The sequence below is a fragment of the Panthera pardus genome, unplaced genomic scaffold, assembly GCF_024362965.1.
Source record: "Panthera pardus isolate Hobbes unplaced genomic scaffold, ASM2436296v1 HiC_scaffold_17, whole genome shotgun sequence".
Lineage (NCBI taxonomy): Eukaryota > Metazoa > Chordata > Mammalia > Carnivora > Felidae > Panthera > Panthera pardus.
This window is the reverse complement of record NW_026526732.1, coordinates 17,590,543-17,597,198: the sequence shown is the minus strand read 5'-3', so window position 1 is coordinate 17,597,198 and position 6,656 is coordinate 17,590,543. Positions and strand designations below refer to the sequence as shown.

Below are 6,656 nucleotides of genomic sequence, written 5' to 3'. Positions count from 1 at the left end.
AGAGAATATTTTTCAACAGTGGACGTTCATGATTTCCAAGCACTCAGAAAAATGCTGTTTGACCACTGTAGAAATTCTTCTTGATTGTTTTGGATTAAGAATTGCTACTCTGCTGAAATTAAGCCAAAGCAGCATTCAGGAAGCAAGGTGTTTTGTTTGAACAGAACACAGATCAAAGCTGGAAATGGGGGCTGCTTCAGTTCCCTGTCCTGAAGCCTTGTCAAGCCTGCGAATTCCGTTGTAAAATCCTTGCTTCCAGACCTTGGGAACATGGCTTCACAGGTCTGCCTCTTCTAAACTCACACTTGCCATTTGCTTTCATTCTGTGGCTTCTAGGCCTGTTTCAAGAATTCAATTCAAAATTGTAATTTCATGGACTATTATGCAATTCTTTCTAATGGAAGGCCACTAAGATTGTCAAATTTCATTGGTTACCAAGTCATGTAGCTGACTGACCGATGATTACATTACAAAGTAAATGTAAGCCCCTACACAGCCCCTGATAGGGATTTTCCTCTTGAGACATGTGTACAAAGAACTGAATGATGACTGTGGAGGGAGAATCACGATTACCTCTGTGATGTGTTTCTCAGACAAACGTACACCCCCAGAGATGACTGTGGTCAGTCAGGCCTCGAGGCTGTGTTAGCTCACTGTGGGACAGCAGTTGACAGCTAATTTTAACTTCTTCTTAGCTTAAGTAAACTCCCTATAAAAATAAAACAGGAAAACGATGTTGAATTTCTGAAGCACTCATGTAAAAAAGTGTTATAAGAGCAAAGAAAATCCCATTTTTATTTCATTGAAATACAATAATATTCTTATGATGGACTGGATGTTTGTGTCCTCCCCCCTCACCCAAATTCATATGCTGAAGCCCTAATGTGATGGTATTTGGAGCTGGGGCCTTGGGAGGTAAGTAGGTCATGAAGGTGGAGCCTCCATGATGGGATTAGTGCCTTCATAAGAAAAGGAAACGAGCTGGCCCAGGCTCTCTTTCCACCAAGGGAGGATACAAGAACATGGTCATCTACAAACCAGGAAGGAGGCCCTCACCAGGCATCAGATTTACTGGTGCCTCGGTCTTAGACTTCCCAGTCTCCAGAACTATCAGAAATAAGTGTTTGGTGTTTAAGCCACCCAGTCTATGGTGATTTGTTATAGCAGCCCAAACTGACCGAGACACCACTGACCATCTAATATTTCTAAACAGAAACAATTGAAGTGATACATGAAGTCAGAGATTCCCAAAGTTTTGATTCCAAGCTTTGCTTTGGCTTTATAACATCTTTACATTTCTCTCCTCTTTTCTATTATATATTTATATATTATTTTTATATAGTACATTTTTCATGAAAAAAGTGATATATACTCATAGGAAGAAACTGAAACAGTACAGACTATCGATTTTTGCAATAATGCTACAATTAAAGCCTTATCCGTTGGGTAGATACCTAGAAATGGAAAGGATGAATCAAAATGTATGAACATTCAAAACTTTGGTAGATATTGCCAAGTTGTCTCCAAAGTTTATGCCTACACCGATACTATTTGTCTCCATGCACCTTCTCCACGCTGGGTATTACCAAACACTTACGTTTTACATATTTTAGAGGTTAACAAATGATATTCTATTGTGCTTTCAACTTTCCCATATTTAATTATTAGGAAATTGAATAATGTTTTACTTTTATTAAAGTCAATAAGCCCTTATTTTAGAGAGAATTGTATAATACCTCGAAATAATAGATACTGCTCTGAGATAATCTATGAAATTAAGGCAATTTAACTTATATTAGAATATAGATGGGAGGTAAAACTTTTAAACAAGTAGAAAGAAATTTGATATGGCTGTGAAAAGTGGAAAAGGAGAAAAAGAATAAGAACCCGTGGTAAATTGAAAACATGAAATCAGATGGCAGCAATGTATCATATACTTTCATATAATAGCATTATCTATCATGTTAGATAATATATCATTATTTTTAAATATAAATGAATTAAAACAGAGATCTAAAGACAGAAATTATTATAATTAATTATTAATATTATTTCCAAGAGACATATTTTTTTAAAGAAACCAGAAAGGTTGAAAAGCCTAGATAAGGATGCCCCAGTCAAATATGAACGAAAAAATATGCAATAACAGTTTTACCATTTGCATGTAACACGTTATATTTAATCTAAAACCAATATCAGAGAAGATACTTAAGGTAAAAGATCATAAAGTGGACTATTCAGACATGGTGTGGGTACATTACAGGGTGAATATTAAAGTTGAAGGGTTGCCTCATGCCATTAAAGACCTAAGTGTGAAAATAAAGACATACAATTAATAGAAAAAAAAAAGTTGGAGAATTTCTTCAAAAAGCCCCAAGAAGCATAAACCACAAAAGTGAAAACTAATGCATTTGATGACATCAGATGCCGAGACTTCAGGTTAACTAATAAAGGCTAATAATCACTAAGCAAAAATTTTAAAGGGTATTCATTCACCTGATCTTACTACCTCTCCTACGAGGCAGGGGCTGCTGTTCATCTGACAGATGAGGAATCAGGCACAGATCAGTTAAGTGACTTGTCCTAGGTCACATCCAGAGTGTAGGAGAGATGAACCCGACCTTGAGAGCCCTGGTGCTCACTCACTCCACTGTATGGCCTCTGGAAGACAACACAGACCAGTGAAGTATGGGGGATAGGCCGGGAGAAAGTATTTTAAATAACTGTAACTTAAACAATCGAACATACAAGAAATCCCTGCAAAGGGGCGGGGGAACAAGGAAAACCTATAGAAAGGTGGGCAGAGGATACAAATACACAATTCACAGCGGAGAAAACAGAAAGAGCTAATTAGTGTGTGAACAAATGCTCAGTCTACCTGGTAATTTAAAAATGCTAATTTTTGAAGAGCTAGGTTTCACTGGCCTTACACCAGGACCTCCCACACTTGTCTGCTGAAGAAGACTTTGCACAAGAGGAGCACACGGTGGCCATTGTGTCTACCTCTTCTAGCCCCAAGCACCAGGCGCTGCTGAATCTCCAGCCCCACGTTGGACTTGGTTATCTCCTACCATAATAGCTGGATATGATTTGTTTTCCTCTGATCTCCCAAAGTTATATACTTACATCCTTCCTAGGTCACTAACTGGATGTTGCCTTCTCCTATAGTTCTCTGTAAATTTGTCCTACAGCTTCCTCTCCAAGGGCAGGAACTCTTAGTCATCTAGAATTTTCTGTAAGACCAGCATAATATTTTGCACATAACAGGAGTCCAATAACTATTTATTGAATTGAATTGAGTGGAAGTGTGGTATGTTAAGCTCCCAGCTAGTAGTCAGGAAACCATACGAGCTTTGAAAATGAAGAAAAACAAAAGGGGAAAAATGACAAAGTTGAACGACATCAGCAGTTTCCAAAATGTGCACCCCAGAACACAAATCCTATAAAATCCTACTTGAAGAAAGGGTCCTGGGTCAAGTAATTCTGGAGACTACCATATAATATCCCCCCAACACACTGAACCCCTTTGGGAACCATAAACACTGGTGTGCTGGATCCGGTTTGTTCTAGCTTTCAAACGTCAATTGCTACATTTTTAGGAATTTTGTGAGTGAATTGTTAAACACGATCATTATTAAAAATTAAATTGTTTAACTTACAGTTAACTAAATTCTATTAAAAACAAGGTAATAATTACTCAAAACAATACTTCCTAATTCTTTCACTACATTTTGCTTTGATGTTTGCTCTTGAGGTTATTTACATCTGCTGTCTAGATTGTGGCCAGTACGGATGACCAAGTTTACCATCACTGATGTTGTGTTGGAAGGTTGAAATTGACCGTGAGGGGAATATTTACAGCACAGAAATCAGCAGATGCCACAAAGCAGGGCTTTTCCTCTGGAGAACTGGTTGTTGAACATTTAATATGTCATCACCTGGTTACAACCATCTGGTCTATTAAAATCCCTGATAGTCCTACGGTAAATACACCTGCTTCACTGTTTAAATCACTGTTCTGAACTTTAATTGATCAAAAGCTTAATTTAATGCATAACCTGTGTTAACATCCTGAGACACATCCTTTGGGACAAAATGGACTAGATGATCACTAAGGCCTTTTTCTAGTTCTTACAGCATGTGTCAATGAACATACACACTTACCACCCACTTCTCGGCTTTTCAGTGTATCGGGGAATGTGGATAAGGTTAACAGATCTTACCTGTAAAAAAAAAAGTTGAAATAATTTAAAAGGATTCCTACTTCCTAGAAAATATTAACTGATTTGTTTATGATTTCTCAGTTTTAGGCAATTTGGTTAAGTGCAGAATACCATATAGAAAGATTCTATTTTCACTCCGTCTGCAAGTGGGGCACTCAATACCTCTAAATCTTATTTCATTCATTTGTAAGGGCACTTTGTAGGATTTTTGAGAAGGCAGACCTAGATTACATATGAGGAGTTACACGGAAAGCTGGGCAGTTAGTATATACGAAGGGAAATACGATTCCGGGGTTTCTCTCTGAAAATGGTGTGATAAATACGGTTCACGAACTGTCTTTAGCGGAGTCTGCCAAATCTCAGAAGCCTTCTCCCAAATGCCCACGGCAAAGTGGATAAAGCCTTGGCTCAAACTCCAAAGCAACCTAACCTTGCTCCAAGCAACAGCTCAAATGTTATTGTTCAGATGCCTTCTGGCTTCATGGCCAAGCTCACAGGAAACTGTTTTCAAAAGATCTAATTGAAGCCAATTGTATCTGGACTGATCGTCAGTGTGAGTGAGACTGGGTGGTCCCAGTGCAGATGGAATTCTTGGTAGGGGGTTTTCACGAAGTGCCCCCTTACAATTGGGAGCAGTTACAGTTCAGAGAAGCCGCCCGCAATTTGGCCCAAGCCCAGAGAAAGGTGATTTTATCTCTCCGGTCAGCCTAATGTGGCACAGATCCGCTTTGGAATAATATTTTCATAAACATGGACATTTTCACTGTGGTTGAGGGTCTAAAAATGTTAACCTGCCTCTTTAGGAGGTCACTCTCAAAGGTGAGAACGAGGAGAGGGGAGGGCAGAAGGAAGAAAACTGTCTCTTGTTCTCTCTGTCTCTTTGATCCCCAAGCACGTAAAAGGAGGGCAGTTTGCCCAGCACACGCTTCCTGCTCTGGCTGGCCCCCGCCCAAGATTCGGGGTCTTGGTCAGTGCAGCCCTTCTGCTTTTGCCTCCAGTGGGGACACTCGGGATGTTTAACCACCAGAGCAACAAGGCTCCAACTGACCAGAACGGATGCCAGTCGCGACGCCCTGGAGGCCCGAGCCCGGTAACCCGGAGAGACGGGGAGTGGGGGGGGAAGGAGTCTCAGGGAAACGGCTAATTACCAACCCAAGCGGACCCGCTGCCTATTTTAACAACTGCTGTGGGCAAGCTGGAGCCTACTGGCCGAACGTCGGCCCGGCTTGCCTGGATTCCTCCTCGGAGGGAAGATTTAGCGAATGACACATTTTCCAGAACTTTCCACATTCCGCCTTTTCTTAAATACTTCTGGTATGAGGAACCAGGGGGTCACTCATGAAGAGTAATGATGCAGTGACCAGCTATGTCTTGCTGAGGACCAAAAAAAAAGGGTGTTTGCCTACCCCTTACTGATGTACCATCGTATTCAGGGTTTTTCATTTCAGGATTCTTATTTTATCCTCAGAAGAGCCTTGCGGGATAAGGATTATCACCCTTATGTTATAGATGAACGCTTATATCGTAGCTGGTCAAGTTACTAACCCAAAATGACACAACTAAAAATTGGTAGGGTCAAATTCGTACGTGGGTCTGTCCGGCCCCCCAAAGGGGTTCGCTTTGCTACACAAGGTGACAAAGAGGTTGAGAGCACAGACTCTGGAGCCACATTGGCTGGATTGGAACCCCATCTCTGGCGCCCAGCTAGTCACATGACCTTGGGTAAGTCACTCGGCATCTATGTGCCTCCGTCTCTTAATCTTTAAAATAGAAATAAAGAGGGGCGCCTGGGTGGCTCAGTCGGTTAAGCCTCCGACTTCAGCTCAGGTCACGATCTCATGGTCCGTGAGTTCGAGCCCCGCGTCGGGCTCTGGGCTGATGGCTCAGAGCCTGGAGCCTGCTTCCGATTCTGTGTCTCCCTCTCTCTCTGACCCTCCCCCGTTCATGCTCTGTCTCTCTCTGTCTCAAAAATAAATAAACGTTAAAAAAAAATTTAAAAAAAAAAAAATAAATAAAATAAAATAGAAATAAAGCATTTTCCGGATACCTGGGTGGCTCAGTTGATGAGTCGGTTAAGCATCTGACTCTTGACTTCTGCTCAGTTCATGATCTCCAGCTTCGTGAGTTCAACCCCCGCATTGGGCTCTGTGCTGACAGTGTGGGGCCTACTTGGGAATCTTTCTTCCTCTTTCTCTGCCTCTCTCTCTCTCTCTCTCTCTCTCTAAATACAAAGAAATAAACTTTTTAAAAAATTATTTAAAAAAATAAAATAAATAAATAAAGCATTTTCCTCAGTTTTGTTGGAGGATTAAATGATTGATTCGCAGCCTCCGCAGCTGTCCTGGCACAGAGTAACCACCCCATAAATGTTAGGCTTTTTCTTTCTTCCTTTTTTTTTTTTTAATGTTTATTTGTTTTTGAGAGAGAAAGAGT

General features: G+C 40.7%; 1 long non-coding RNA gene across 1 annotated transcript; it reads right to left on the bottom strand.

Moving 5' to 3' along the window:
- Window positions 1-472: 472 nt before the first annotated feature.
- On the bottom strand, window positions 473-6,435 carry LOC109252498 (uncharacterized). The gene is made up of 5 exons (XR_002074044.2): window positions 6,271-6,435; window positions 4,165-4,223; window positions 3,127-3,351; window positions 2,497-2,661; window positions 473-709 (listed from the first exon to the last, which is right to left on the bottom strand). It is a non-coding gene; the product is annotated as an uncharacterized LOC109252498 (long non-coding RNA).
- Window positions 6,436-6,656: the final 221 nt, after the last annotated feature.